Here is a 16,671-nt window from a genome sequence, read left to right on the forward strand (position 1 = left end):
AGATTGTGTATCTTTGGTATAACTGCATCTATTAACACCATTCCTTACTTCTCTCCTGATCTGTATGTCTAGGTTATTGTGGCCAATTTCAGTCTGTAATGATGTTTCAGTTCCAATACATTATTGCTTATTTCTTCATACTATTTTCAGGACTAGCTTTCTAGGATAGGGTTTTGCAATCTTTCTGTCCACAAAAGATATTGAGCTTCTAGTGGATGAATTCATCCACCAAATCATGTCATAGTAATCATTTAGTTGTTAGCATCTTTTTTTTAATAGCCTGAAAGGGTGGGTTGGACAGTTCCCACTATGTTTTTCATGCATCTATCACTAAATACGGGTTCCTCAAGAATAACAGTTCTATGATTTTGTGTGTCAATGACATAATTCTGGGCCACTATCATAAGCTCTTCCATTTCCACAAACATATCCTTATGACTCAGTCATTTGATCAGAGATTTCTAGTTTACATAGTATTGATGACATTTATGTGCATACTATTCTTGGAGGACTTTTTGATTGCTCTCTTGGATCTTATATATTTCATACGTTCTAATAAAAAGGCAAACTAAATTTAATTACATTCAACAAATCTAATTGTGCATATTTGTTTCCATCCTTGATTCTTTCTCAGTGAAATGTCAGTTTGTATGTGTTAACCTGTTCACCATGTATTCTAAGGATATCTATCAATCTTATACCTCCTTTTGAATGGGAGAAGTGTAATTTTTTCCATTCCATCCAAGATATAGAAAACTCTGTTGCATTAATACTATAGAGATTTTTTTTGGGATAAATTCCAAATCTTTTTTGGTTCAGTTTATAGTTTTAAAACTGTATTTTCCATGTCAAAATCCATTTTCCTAGTCATATCAGTAAGTTTCTTTAAACATTCAATTTTTATTTCATGAGTCAAAACAGTCTCTTAAGATATTCAGCCAGTTGATTTCTGAATATTTTTATGATCAATATAACATTTTCGAGAAAAAAGGAACACATTTGTAGGTTCAAGCACCCTGTAAAGTGTTTGAACCAATAATTATGGATCTTATCTGGTCTTCTCTCCTCCCAGTATTTATTTTCCAGAGAAATTGAGCTGTGGTTACTTTGATAACTTTCATGTTGCTCTTAGTTATATTAATGATTTAAATGAGGTAGAACTGTAACATCAGCCTCAATCTCTTTTTCAGAGTCATTAGAGTCCAGTGGCAAGACAAAAGTTAAGGTAACCATCTATTCATGGAACCATTAGTTACAGCAAAGGAAGAAGTTTTTAATACTGTGGAAAAGCTCACTCATTTCAGGGTTGTAGGTATTGATGATGAGATTGAAAATCACATTGACAGAACTAACTCAGTTTTTGGGAGATGAAGAAGGAACATATATAGAGAAGTGGATTTACAATGAAAATGAAGCTGACCTATTTGTTTTTTACTTGCAAAATTTGGTCAAATTATCAGTGCCATGCCAGGAAACTAAATTGCTTCCATTTGAATTATTTTAGGAATATCTCCTGGCATGAGAAGATATCAGACACTGAACTCTTTCCTCAAATTAAACTCTCAAGCATTCAAACTCTACTATAGAGAGAGTAACTCCATTGAACTAGCCACAAGGTTCATATGTCAAATGCTTGCCAGAATGACTATTTTATGGAGAATTCCACAGGTCAAGACCTCACATGATGTTCAAAAAAAATTACACACATTCAAGGTCTCTCATAAGAACTTTGGAATTGATCCTTTGACATGGGAGACACTGGCACAGGACCAACCAGCATTGTCTGCCCTCATCAGAGAAGATGCTATGTTCTATGAGCAAAGCAGAACTGGAATGGCTTAAAAGAAAAGCAAGATTTGCAAATTTAGAGAATCTGAAACATTTACATGACCTATTTCATCTGATTTGTGGTAGAGTGTAATGCGCTTATATTGTTCTAATCAGCCACAGCTGAACAAACTGCAACTTGCTTCTAAAACAGTAATTCGTTTTAGTCCTCTTCAAGAACAAAGGAAATCCACCAATCAGTATTAATGATGTGCAAGTTCACAATTTCCTTTGTAATCTAATTTTCTTTTCTGCTATTGTGACCAAAAGAGATGATCAGGAATTCCCCACAATGTTTCTTCTGAGTTTATCTTTTATCTTTAATTTTGTAAATCACTGTAGTAAAATTTTTTGATATATTTGAATTTTTGTTTTGTCTTTTTGTTGATTTTACTCCTTGAAAAGCCTTCTTTTTTTTAAAGATGATGATTATGATAATAATAGATGACATTGAATCAGTGTTTTAAGATTTGAAGAGTCCTTTACAAATATTATCTTACTTGCCCTTTTGACTGTTGCTCTCCATTGTTAATTGAAGAAAACCAGAATTTCTGATATAATTTTGCTTGCTTGTGCCTTTCCTTATTTTTCTCTTTTGTTGTTTTTAATTGGGCAGTAGAGAGTTCAAATTCTCTACTGTGTTATATAAGCTAGATAGTACCTTCTTCTAAAATTTTTCTACATTATATACTTCCACCATGGAAATTTTTGAACTTGTTATTCCTTGATAATTCCAACCTTGTCTTGTGTTTGGGTTTTTTTGCATTCATTATTTGACCACCAAAATTGTTGAAATGTATAATTTTGTATGTGCGTCTTGAAATGGTTTTATAATTTTGATCCAATACTATAATAGTTGTTCACATTTCTATAGAACTTCAAGCTTTACAAAGTACCTTACAAATACATGCTATGTGTATGGGTTGCATGGAATAATTTGGATGAAAAGTTTGAAATTCTTACAGTTTCTAATTCCAATGCTCAAACAATAACGGCTGACAGTTATTTAGTGTTTAATTTTTACAAAGCAACACACACATATATCTACATAAACACTTGGATGTATTATATACATATACAATTTATATATAAATATGTATGTATGTATAAACATATATGTATATAACATGCATAAATATGTATAAATACACATATAATACACAACACCCATATATACAGATATTTTTGTATATATATGCATATATATGTATGTATATATTGATTCTCACAACAACTCTGGGAGATTTTTCTTATTATTGGACCCATTTTGCTTATATGAGAAAACTGTAGATAGTTTATATTACTTGTTCAAAGTCTCATACCCAGTAAGTAGCTAAGTTAGAATTTGAATTCAGATAACAGCAACAACAGTGTTGGGAGTTGTGGAGATGGAAAAATAGCCAGGTTAATCTTTAGAAGGGACTTTGTACCATTAGACCAATATAGGTGTTGTGAGAGCTGGTCAGGATCTCTGATATGATGTTGGTCATCTGGATTCTAGATTCCACATTCCAGATTAGGTTCCTATCCAAGGCAATTTGATGAAACTGTTTGCCAGAATCTCAAAAATAAATAGATAGGGCAGTGGTTCCAAGTTGGCCCTACTTGCATTTGTCATTATGATCAGCTGGGCAGAGAAGACATTGAAGTTTGGTGGCATTTCTTAACTATCATGATAGTGGAATGTAGGAGATTATGTGTGTACCTCATAGTAAAGCTGGAACTGGTCCATCTTTAAAGTCTCTCCCCTACTCCCCACTCCCATTTCCCCTTAGCCAAAGGAGATGTTAATCCCCATCAGGAGGAGAAGCAGATGATTGAGATCAGAGCAAAATATTCTCAGATAACAGGTATATTGAAATAGAATCACATTCATCTGTTCCATCAATAATATTAATCTTGGAAAATGATTTTAATGTTCAAGCTAAATTCCAGATTACTACTTAGTCATGGGAAAAGGAGATCCCAAGATTTACATCCAAGACTTGACTTCCTTCCCACCAGTTTCCATTTTCACAATGATCACATATAGCAAATTAGCCGGTATATTCAAATTAATAACAAAACAGAAACCCAGAGACGTTATGCATAGTATATGTACCATAAAATATCATTTGAATGGGAACTCCCTCTGAGAGCACAATCACTCAGTTCAATTGGAAAGGTAGCCTCACATCTTACCCAAGGGGAAATCCTCCAAATTTTCTTTTCTTTTTTTCAGATTTTTCTTTAGGTTTTTTTTTTTTTCAAGGCAAATAGGGTTAAGTGGCTTGCCCAAGGCCACACAGCTAGGTAATTACTAAGTGTCTGAGGCTGGATTTGAACTCAGGTACTCCGGACTCCAGGCCCTGGTGCTCTATCCACTGTGTCAACTCACTGCCCCCAAATTTTCTAGTGTAGCAAACTGAAAAGAATGATACGATGAAGACTTACAGCTCCTTTCTGGTTGTTTCATCTTAGAGGATTTTTCCCTTTGAGGGAGGCCCTAAAGCCCTCAAGTCTTCCTGTTTTGATGCAGGAGACCAAAAGACACAGTCAGTATGGTGGTATCCCATAAAGTTCTGAGAGTAAGGGTCTGGATGTTGTCAAAGAATTATCTTATCATGGAAGGATGTTTATCAAATAAGAAGGTATTATTTTCCAAAGGAAGGAGATGACCCAATGATAAATTTTAAGCAGATTTGAAAAGAATTCAGGATGTTCGGGGTTATATAAATTGAGCTGTCATAAATGAAGATTTCTGAAGAAACCTTGCCTAGCAGGTAAGAGAGAAAACTCCTTGTTCCTTTAATTGGGTGTCATCTGCGTGGTTGGTACAGTTCCCATAAAGACGTTTGAAATTCACTTGGTCTCAGGTTTCACTCTAAACCCGAAACTCAGTCAGGTTCAACAAAAGTTTTGCCAAAGTTCATAAACTTTCAGGAAACTTAGGTTGAAGCTTTTTTTTTTTGGCTTTAGTTTTCCTTTTTCTCCTGATAAGTCTGGACAGTTTATAACTTTTTAACATGGTTATAATGAGTTTCACCTTGGAGCTTAAGTTTTATTTTCAAAACATACATATACATATATGTATGCAGATGATTAAATAAAAATATACTCATAAATGTGTGTATGTGCGGGTATATTTTTTAATCTGTATTGATGTGTGGGTGCATGTGTTTATAACTATATGTAGGGCAGCTAGGTGGTGTAATGGATAGAGCACTGACCCTGGAGTCAGGGGGACCTGAGTTCAAATCTGACCTCAGACACTTAATAATTGCCTAGCTATGTGACCTTGGGCAAGTGACTTAACCACATTACCTTAAATAAAAAAGATTAAATATACTTATATGTATATAAAAATGGGCATATGTTTCCATATATTTATAATCACCTTATTCACTGTCACAGATTCTAGTAAAATGTTTATTAAATACTTCTGCTACCCCCAATCTTTGTATCATTCATCAAGCCCAAAGAAATCACATGCTTCCTCCACGTATTTATCCCTAATATGATATTAACCCTCACTAGAGGCAAAAAAATCATGGTATACCAACAGAATCAACATCAGAGCTATAACTGGCACAAAGTGGCCAGATCTTTACTCCTAATTGAAATTTAGAGAGGGCAAATATTTAAAAGTAATTACTTAAAATAATGATGCAGTTTGAAAATTTGCAGCAGTCCTTCCTATTGCTCCCTAAGTAATCTCTCATCAAAGCCTCCATGACTTTGATGTATCCAGGATTATTTCTCTGTCTGCCCTACACCCCCTCCTGCAACACACACACACACATAACAGGATCTCTCCCTCATAGGATTAATTGATAGTAACCTCTACCACCATCCTCACCTCACTATCACCTCAACCTTGGTGCCTCTCCTTTTTTGTCACCCTTCCTCTACTTTCCCTATCTCTCCTACAGTCATCCTCTTTTATTTTCCAGTTGTGCATTACAAAGTTGATTCTTATTCCTGTCAAGAATTATAGGGAGATGATACTGGTTTCTCGAAGATGGGGTCAGTGAAGCACCTAAAATGTCACATTTCTGGGGTCTCAGCTTTAGGTCCAGAGATAGACTATGGGTCTATTGGTGGAGAAATATATAATCCAGAGAGGCTTCTTGTCACATTGAGTGTCACCAGACAAGGTTGGTTGGTTTCTCTTTGGTTTTAACTGTTCAACTCATATTACTACCTTTTGCAGTTGTTCAGTCATTTTTAGTTTGGCCTGACTGTCCATGACCCCATTTGGAGTTTTCTTGTCAAAGATACTGGAGTGATTTGCCATTTCCTTCTCCAGGACTTGCACACATTTTACACAAAGACTGGAAACTAAAAAATACTAAAAACTAAAGCTAAAAAAACCCAACAACACTAGATTCCAGGCTGTAGGGTAAGTATTCAATAAGATTATATTTTTAAATCACTTTAGGGCTTGGAACATATTAGGTAATTTATGAACACTTATTCCATTCCTTTGCCCCCTTGCCCTTTTCCTCATGTTCTTTCCATTATGTTAGGCTGCTTCTTCTATTCCTTATCTCTAAAATTTCAAGATATTTACACAACCTACTTTATAGGATTATAAGTAGCAAATAAGCTAGTGTATAATATGTAGCCTTATGTAACTAGCATTTATATAACACATTAATGATTGTAGTTGTTTTTTATATCTTGTTTCAGGTAGTCGGTAAGTATTTATTAAATTGTATCTATTTCCCAGGTATTATCATTGAGGATATAAAGAGAGCTAAAGATAGTTTCTGCTCTCAATGGACTAACAGAGGAGCCTATGTGCTAACAACTACATAAAAATAAAATATAGATAGGGTAAGTTCAAAATAATCAATGTAGGGAAGGTACAATAATTAAAGATCAAGAAAGACTACCTCTAGAAGTTAGGAGTTTAGCTGAGACTTGGAGGGAGCCTGAAAATAGAGAAACCAGAAATGAAGGGGAAGCATGGAGCACAAGCAGGGAAAAGTCAGTGAAAGGGGAGCCGGAGTGCTTTATATTAGGAACAGGAAGGAGGCCAGTGCATTGATTAGAGTGCAAAGAGGGTTGGTGGGGTGTGAGAAGAGTGGAAAGGCAAGAGATTTGGCAGCATGTGCTTAAAGGCTTTGAAAGTCAATATTTTATATTTGACGCTGGAAATGATAGGGATCCGCTGGAGTTTACTGAATAGGAGGAAAGAGATTTCCTGACCAGACCTGTACTTTAGGAAAATTATTTTGGCAGCTAAATGGGGGCCGGATTGGTGTGGGGAGAGACTTGAGGCAGACAGACTCAAAAGCACCTATTGTAATAGTCCGGCAGACTATCCCAGGAAGGTGGGGAGTGGCACATTAGGAAAGATAACATATATGAGTTGTTACAAAAGCAAATAATGAGAAAGTTAGATGAGAGGTTATTAGAGAGCAAGAAAATGTAAAAGATGAGTTCTGAATTGTCTTTCTGATTCCAATCCCCTGTACTATTATCTGCCTCCATATACTTTAAGAAGTATAAAATATATCATTCCTGAGATTTAGAAAAATCAAATCATTGCAAAAATAGACATAAAAATTTTTCCTCTAAGGTGTAAGATCAGACTTTTATTTTTTGTACTTTTACTTTGCATACATAGTCAATTTTCCAACACAAGATAATCATTTGTTAAATGCATAGAGATTGATTGCCATTTACTCAGTGCCTACTGTATCCATGACTCTTCTAAGTGCAACTGGTAGATATAGTCACCAATCTAAATGTACTAAGTCAAGTTTTAAGTTTTTTAAAGCTCAAAATCCTCCTAAAACTTTGGAACATGCTGTATTGATATTTATTAGATTTTAGGGTTTAGCTATTATATATAAATATGGAAATCCTAGGAGTTATTTTCTAAACTAAAGTATATATTTTTGCAATATTCAGACAGGATTTCTTTCTTTCTTTTTTTTGAGGCAATTGGGATTAAGTGACTTGCTCAGGGTCACACAGTTAATAGGTGCCAGGAGTCAGATTTGACCTCAGTTGGAGTGCTCCTGACTCCAGGGTTAGTGCTCTATCTATAGCCTCATTTACTTGATCCTCAGGTATGTATTCCAAAGCACCAAAAAGAGGCAATGTTTGAAGATCTCCTACAAACTGAAGAAAGGGGAACACTTTTGCTGGGGACATGGAGGGATTTTGAGTGAAGTTGGGTTGATAGTTCATGGTGAATTGCTATTGAGTAGATGGGCTGAGGAAGAGTCCATTAAGAAAGATATTAAGGCAATAAGCAAGGAGAAAGGAAAAAAACAACAACATCTGAGTCACAAGGCCCAGTTGATGTAGTGATGACTGGCTGAGAGCCGGTAAGTAAGAAAAAGGTGAGTCAGAGATTTTCAGTTGTCAAAGCCTAGGGGCACATTCACTAAGCTTAAGAAGCAAGTGTTTAACCTTGGGTGACACGTTTTAGAAAAAGCATACTACATAAACTGAAGAATAAAGTGCTTTTTTTTGTTTTTTGTTTTTAACCACATGCTGTCGATTAAAAAATCTAAGCATATGTGCCTAAAATGTGTATATCTATTTAGAAATTATATACTTATACATATGAGCTATTATTATACATTAAAAATAAACAGAAGTCCAAGTTTTAAAAGGGTGAGACACAAATGAAATAATTTTTGACTCTAGAATTAATAGGGTGTCACTGGAGTTTCATGGTTATTGAAATGTTATCAGACTGCTTTAGGAAAAAGATTTTAGATCTGTGTGAAGGATGATTTAGAAAGAGAAAAGACTTGGAGACCAATTCAAAAACTGTCATAATAGTCCAGACGAAAGATGACTAGGACCCAACCTGGGGTGACGAATGTGGAAGAAGAAAGAAAATGATATTTATGAGAAATGTCATAAAAGTAGAATTAAGTATGTGGGATGAGAGAGCATGAAGGATCAAGGAAGATTCCTAATTTGTGTGACTGGGAGATCATGATTTCTTGATAGCGATAGGAGGTTCAGTGACGGATGGGTTTAAGGCAAAAGGTAAGTTAATATGAATCATAGTAATCATCACAGCCCTATCATGCCATCTCCTTTTATGCACTTCATTTTGTTCTACAAAAAAATAAAAAAACGAAAAGAAAAGAAAAAAAGAAAAAAACTAGAAAATGCAAAGGCATCAAGAATTCTCTCACTGATCAGTGTTCATAAATGGTAAAACCACAAGATCTCAGGAAAGTGGGAAGGGCATTCTCTGGGGTCACTGGATAGGGAACACATTTTGACTCAACAGCTGCTACTACAGATGTTTGAATTATTATTAGGTTAGATCTAAGTAAATCTGTATTTATTCTAAATGCCTACAACCATGGGAGATTAACAGGGAGGTTCTGTGAATGGTAGTAGTTGAAGGAGATGGTGAATTTGTTTTGGAAAAGAATACTGAATTAGCTATCATGAGGAGTTTGGGATTGTGCTAGAGATAAGAGATCAATTAAGAAAGTTAATGGCTCAATTTCCAATGTGAATATTCATAATTTAGAAAGTGGCAAATAATAAAAAAATCAGGGATAGGTTTACTGTTTGTTGAGTGTCTAGACTTATTAAAACAATGGAGAAAATGTCAATAATGAAGATTAAGACTTAAAAGTGTGCAATACATTTTTTTCTGTAGTCAGTCATTAAACACTTGTCAAAATAATGAATGCAATCTATTTTATTTTCTACACTTGTCTGTTTCCATATCCCTGGGACTCTTTCCATAGATCCCTTGAGATGATTACTTTGTCTTCTGGGTTACACAGCTCTCAGTTTTCTTAACCACTATCATAGAGGGGAGAGGTTAGGATAGTCATGTCAAACAAAGATCAGACAAAGGAATAAGGCATAAGGAGAGAAGATTTCAAACATAATAGTTATAGTCATATCCTAGATGGGCTCTCATGTGGAAGGAGGATTAGATTGCTTATTCTTAGTGTCTTCTTGTGAGGAATAACATTATAAACAATGAGTTATGTTCAAAAGGAAAGTAGATACCATTGGGAGGGAATAGGGCCTCCACTCTGGAGATCTTCACTTGGAGACTGAGTGGCTAATTGTCAAAGGATTACTACAGTTTCCTATTCAGGGAGAAACTGATGAAAGGATGGTAAATTTATAATCAGATGACCTGATCATCATTCACATACCACCTGAGCTATTAATGATCCATAAGACCTTTAACAAGTCACTTAACTTCTTGGTAGTTTTCTCACTCATAAAATAGAGGCATTGGTATAGGTGAGCTTTAAGAATCTCTTCAGAGATTATGAATATAGAATATCTGTGAATCCTAAAGAAATATACAAATATTTATTATTGTTAATTATTATTATTATTAATATTATCATTATCATTATTATTATATCTCTTCATCTTTAAAGCTTGACCTTGGTCCCATCCAGTGGTGGGGAGGGAATTATGTATTTTTATTGCTTTTTGAAGAGTAATTCTGTATTTAAAATAAAAAGAGGCAAAACTTTTTTAAAGTCATAATAGGAGAGAATCTTGCAATAAAAATGAGCAATAGGTGTCTGAAATAAATATATCTACTTTCAACTGGTTGCATGGAGGGAATGATAAGAGTGGTTAGTAAGTACCCAGATTTTGGAGCATTCTCAGTTTATGTAACAGCTTGATTCCAATATAGCTTCAGGAGATTTGGTAAATCTGTTTATAGCTATAGATAACGGAGAGGTGGGAATTGTGTTGACAAAAAAAAAACAACACAAAACTTTCTCATTGTCAAAGACCTTGAATGAGGATTCATATAGAAGGTTTGAACCAATCAGTGATTTTTCAAATGACAAGAATTGGTCTTTGCCTATCTCTTACCTTGTCTCTTCTATGGCATTAGCAGTCTGGAGATGGAACGGATCAGATTATGGAATTTTGAGCTTTCAAATGTCAATACAGTTATCATAGATCTCTTAAGGAATCTGAATTGGTATCAGAGACAATAGAGGCTATTAATGGTTTAGTTAAGGACCCCAAACTGAGGAGTAACATCCCTGACAGCCCAGCAGTGGATTGAGCCATTAGCCAAGAAAAGGCATCCTGAAAGCATCCAACTCAGCTGAGTTGAGCTTTTTCAGTAGTGATATTACACCCCAACAATCAAACAAACAAAACCCCCTCCCCAGATCCAGTTATTATGAGATAGGTTTCAGTCCTATGTATTCCTTGCATTGATATTTTACTACTTGTCATGCTTTGTCTCTACTCTTTAAAAGGAATCATGTATTGTGTACAGATGAGAACATTCCTCCATTTTAGGAGGATGGTTTTTGTAAATTCTCTCCTTGATAATCCTTCCTTTGGTGAAAACTAAGGATATCAACTGATTAGCTGATAATGTTAGAGATCTCATCAGAAGGGAGAAGATGCCATCTTCAATAATACTGATGAAAAATCCATATATCGTTGTCTCTGGATTTGGACTTGGAACCAGTTAGTCCATACTCAGATACTTAGTAACTGTGATGCTGGCCAAGTCAAAAGCTCCTCAGAGAGCTTAGTTTATCTTCTTCATCTATAAATTAGGAATAATAAAAGGACCTACTTTCTAGGGTTGTAATAAAATTAAACTAAATATCTGTAAAGAGTTCTATATGGCTCAAAAGTTATTTTATAAGTTTTAGCTATCATTTTTAATCCCATCTTCTTGAATTCACCTTATGATTGACTCCTAAAAAGAATTTTCGGAAGACTAATGTTAGTAATAGCTGAAAGCACGTTCCCAGAGGTAGCACTTGGAAAAGATGAAATTGACAGATAAAATGTCTAGTTTAATCCTAGAAAAATGTTAAGTAAGTAGTACAGTAAATGGAGTATAAGAATTAGAGTCTAGAAAACCTGAATTTGACTCCTTCCTCTTAAAATGATTAATTGTATGACCCTTTGTAAATCACTTAATCTTTCTGTGCCTCAGTTTCCTCATTTATAAAATGAAAATATTAGTACACAGAATTGTTGTGAGGTTCAAATGAGGTTTACAAACCTTAAAGAGGTTCCATTGTTATCCTTGGCCAGTTCAAGATCTTAAATCTTTTGTTTCTTAGATTATTTTTATATTCCTAAGGATAATCCACTTCCCAGTACACTGAATTAAAAAATTGTTAGAAATTAGTAATTCCAACAATAGCAAAATGATGGAGGATAAGTGAAAGACAATAGACAAAATAAGTTTACATTAGCCCCACAATTTCATGATTATAAGGAGCTTCTAGTTCCCCTAGCAATGCAGGTAGGTAATCTTTTCTTCAATTTAGTCTTAGAGAAAGTTGCCTGATATAGAGGTTAATGACTTGCCTGTGGTCACACAGTCAAGATATAACACAACTGTGTCTTCAAAACATGGGCCTCTGGCTCTAAGGTTAGTTCTTTATACACCTAGACTTTACCTTGGAAGAAATTACAAGGCTTATTCCCAGCATAGCAAGGTGGTGAAGTGTAAAAGCACTCACTGTTCTTTGAGTCAAAAATATCTGAATTCAAATTTCACCTTCGACACTTAACCAGCTATGTGACCCAGGGCAAGTCAACTAACACTGTTTGCCTCAGTTTCTTCTTCTCTAAAATGAATTGGAAAAGGAAGTGCCATATTACTCCAGTATCTTTGCCAAGAAAACCCCAAATGGGATCATAGTCAGACAAGACTGAACAATAACAATAATTCATTAGGCCCTTGTTCCTACACTCCCAATACTCCTGCCTCATCTCAATTTGCTCACACCCATGATTCATAAAGGGTTCCATGATTCTTGTGGATACTGTTATGTAGACGTTTACCCTCTCCTATGGTAAGTAATGAGTCTAGTAGTTTTCTTTGCTCCAATCTTTGCTTTTCTGCTTCCCTTTTTTATTTCTAGAGTCCCCCCCCATCAGTTCTGAAAAATTCATTCTGTTGCAATTAAACAGAGCCAAATATGGACAACCCCATAGCAGTTAGTAGAATTCAACTACTAAAAGACTTAAGGTCTGTCAATCAGGATAAGGAAAGGGGGCAGCTGTGGAGGAGTGGGGAGCCCAGGGGGCAAGAAATTAGAAGAGGAAAATGAGAAACATAGAATAAAAATTAATTAATACAACACAGGAGGGCTAACATGTGACCAAAAATGACAGTTTATTAACTTTCTGCAAGTCTCTTCAGCCCCTCAACCACAAAATAAAGGAACTATCCCCAGATAGAGAATAATTAAGGTTGGTTCCATAGGATAAGAAGAAACAACCTTCAGGCTAGGGAAAAAAAAAACAAAAAGCAACCCAGATATTAACACCTGAGAAGTTTAATACTTAGAGTTTTCATTCAGCTACCCATTACCCCCTCACCTCAACATACCTTTTACAGATAACCCATAACTAAAAATAACAGTATCCAGAAAGAAGAACTAATAATGAAGAAAAAAAAGAAAAAAAAAACAAAGGCCCTTCTACAATAAGGGGAAGAAAAATTCAGAGGAAAAAGATTGATTTGCAAACACATTTAACAACAAAAAGTGGTCACTGGGAAAAGAACAAAAGCATGCATTCATTTCTTGCCCTTGGGAAGTTATCCTTTTTTAAGGAAAAAGAAATTGATCAATGGAGTTCAAAAGAGCAAATTATCAGGGTGAACGATTATTCAAGGGATGAAACATTTAAAAACTTGAATCAGCAGAAACAAAAAATGGGAAACCTGAACTAGTGTCCTAAGCTTAAACCCCACACTCTGTACAGGTGAATCAATGCTTGTAGTGGAAAAGCAAAGCAAAGCAGAAAGCCGAATAAATAGATAGAGAGAGGTTGAAGAGGAGAAAAAAAGGGAATCTTTACAAATCCATAAGTGAACAGGGTAAGTTAGGTGATTCTTAGGAGCACTTTAGAAAAGAAAAAGAGCAAAGGAAAAGAGGATGTAGGATAATGGGATGAAATTGGTGTTGAAAAAGGGTCTACAACTAAAGATCTAGAAACTGAAGGAATATTATCCCTAAGAGGTAGAAGGTGTAGTGCTTTCAAAGGAGAAGAGAGAATGTCGTGATTGCTTTTGTCTTGGAAATGTTCGCATATTGGGAACTTCCTATAATGAGATTGTAGGGCTTCTACATGCTGCATCCTACCCAAGGAGAGTGGTTTATGAGTTTCCAACATCAGTTGCTCACCAGAGAAGGGTGAAGAGAGGAAGACATAGAACCATAGATGAACTGGCATGGCCTTTAAAATGGAGACCAATCATGGTAATGGGAGGGGTGGACCCCTTTATTTTGGAAATAGGGTAGCTTCTATAAAAAAGAATTGATTCTCTACAGCATTGCTTCCCATTATGAGCATTGCTTTCCATCAAGAACTGGTATTTGTAAGAGCAAATCTTAAGGAGAGTAGAATGATAAGGCAATATCCAGAGAGAAAATAAGATAGAAATTGCATGGAATGATATATTCTAGCTGAGAAGTATAGAAGTTTTAACATCATAAGAGGCACACAATTTTTAATATAGCTCTCTCTATTTTTCTATTTATCTTATAAATTGGAAAATATTAAAAAAATAAAATTGAGGATACTAAAGAAGAAAAAATCTTGCCTTCAAGGACTTCATATTCTGATACTATAAATAATATTTAAACAATTTAAATGAGAGATATAGAAATACTAATAGATACCTAGTTAAATGATGAATATAGTTAGATATAGATATGGTATAGATAAATATAGTAAATCTATCTATTATTATATTTATAGTATATTTATATCTTGGTAAATTGGAGATAATCCCAGAGGTAAAACATTAGTATTGACAACAACCAGAAAAGGCTTCTCACAGTGGTGGGATCCACTGTGATATCAAGAATCCAGTGATTTCAAGAGGCAAAAGTGAAGAGGGATTGAATTCTAAGCACAAATCCACAGTTTTTGGAAATAAAATGTGTTCTGCAAAAAACAGTAAGGAACCAAGTGTCACTGGATTACAGACAATATTAAGAGGACTAAAGTACTATAAGACTGGAAAGATAGAAAAGGGTTAAGTTATGAAAAGCAGAGCAGAATTCTACATTTGATTTTAGAATAGGGAGCTACTATAGTTTATTAAGGAAATGATATAATCAGACTTTCACTTTAAGAACATCAATTTGAGAACTGAGGGGAGGATGGACTTGAGTAGGGAGAGAGTTTAGGCAGGGAGACTAAATGAAAAATGATAGTACAGATGTCAGGTGATGAGAACATATACCAGAGTGGTGGCAGTATTAAAATAGAGGAGTGGGTAACCAATTTAATGTCTGTGTGCCTCAATTCCTACATCTGTAAAATGGGTATTATAATAATAACACCTGCCTCCCAGACTAGTTTTGTGAATCAAATAAAAACCTTTGTATAAAGCACTTAGATCAGGGCCTGACATTTAGTAGGTGCTTAATGAATGCTTCCCCCCCTTCTTTAACCTTATAAAGAAAAAAGAGAAATTAGATTTCTAAAAGAGAAGGATTAAGAATAGCAATAATAGGGTCAGCTAGGTGCTGCAGTGGATAAAGCACAGGCCCTGGAGTCAGGAGTACCTGGGTTCAAATTCGGTCTCAGACACTTAATAATTACCCAGCTGTATGGCCTTGGGAAAGCTACTTAACCCCATTTGCCTTGCAAAAAAAAAACTAAAAAAAAAGAAGAGCAATAATAGTAACGATAATGGCAACAATAATAGCTAGTGTTTATAGAGTACTTTATGTTCTACAAAGTCTTTTACAGATAGTTTCTTATCTGTTTCTCATTATTGCCCTGAAAGTTTGGTGTTTTATTAAGCTCACTTTACAAATGAGGAAACTAAGACTCAGAATTTTTTTTTCAATTTTTTAAAAAAAGTTTTTTATTTAAGGCAATGGGGTTAAGTGACTTGCCCAAAGTCTCACAGCTAGGCAATTATTATGTGTCTGAGGCTGGATATGAACTCAGGTCTTCCTGACTCCAGAGCCTGTGCTCCATCCACTGTGCCACCTAAATGCTCCTGACAAACAGAAGTTTAAAAATTTGCTCAGGTTCACACAGGCACTTTCTGAGGCAAGATTTGACCTCAGATATTCCTGACTTCAGGTCCAGAATTCTAACCAACATATCACATAAGAAGATAAACAAACAAATATTCAGGAAAGGAAGAGAATCAGCAAGAAGAACAGTGTAAGAAAAAAAAAACTTTTAAAAAGTTCAATAAGAAATTGTGAAGGAAATGAGAAGAACATTTTAACTGATCACTTAATTGAGAGGGAGAAGTGACAAAAGAGGTGATAAAAAGAATTAACCAAGTTAGCAAAGAGAAATTAAACAATGATTTAAATAAAAATTAAAACTAGAGTAAGGGTCAGTAAAATGGTTCATTTAAAATATGTTTTAATCAAGAAATGTTAGACAAAATTAAATGCAATTGTAAATGACAGTCTTGAAGAAGGAAGGTATAATAAAAAATCAACAAATGGAGGCAAATCTAAAACTAAATATGATTTTAAACATAGATACATCAAGCAATTCAATAAAACAAAAGAGACTGGAAAGGAAAAGAAAACAAGCTTCTTAATGAGTTGCAGGCAAGAAAAATATCTACAAATAAATACATACACAGAATCAAAATAGAGGGCTAGAGCAAACAGCCTAAAGACATAGAAGATAACAAAATAGAGATTTTAATATTCCTCCCTTGGAAGTGGAAATATCCAACTGAAATATAACATAAAGGGGGGGATGAAGAGAATGCATTGTTGGTCAATTTAAAGCTAAAAGTTTCATGATGTCTTTTGAAGAGGAACATTGAATACTTTTTTTTAGCACAGTATGACACCTTTAAACATACTAATGAAGAAATAAGGATAGCGCTTAAAACTCTGATCT

General features: G+C 34.8%; 1 pseudogene; it reads left to right on the forward strand.

Moving 5' to 3' along the window:
* Positions 1 to 5,827: 5,827 nt before the first annotated feature.
* The window catches only part of LOC141519077 (ELL-associated factor 1-like), an 84,956-nt pseudogene continuing 74,112 nt past the window's right edge, over positions 5,828 to 16,671 (forward strand).

Source organism: Macrotis lagotis, chromosome 3 (assembly GCF_037893015.1).
Source record: "Macrotis lagotis isolate mMagLag1 chromosome 3, bilby.v1.9.chrom.fasta, whole genome shotgun sequence".
NCBI lineage: Eukaryota > Metazoa > Chordata > Mammalia > Peramelemorphia > Peramelidae > Macrotis > Macrotis lagotis.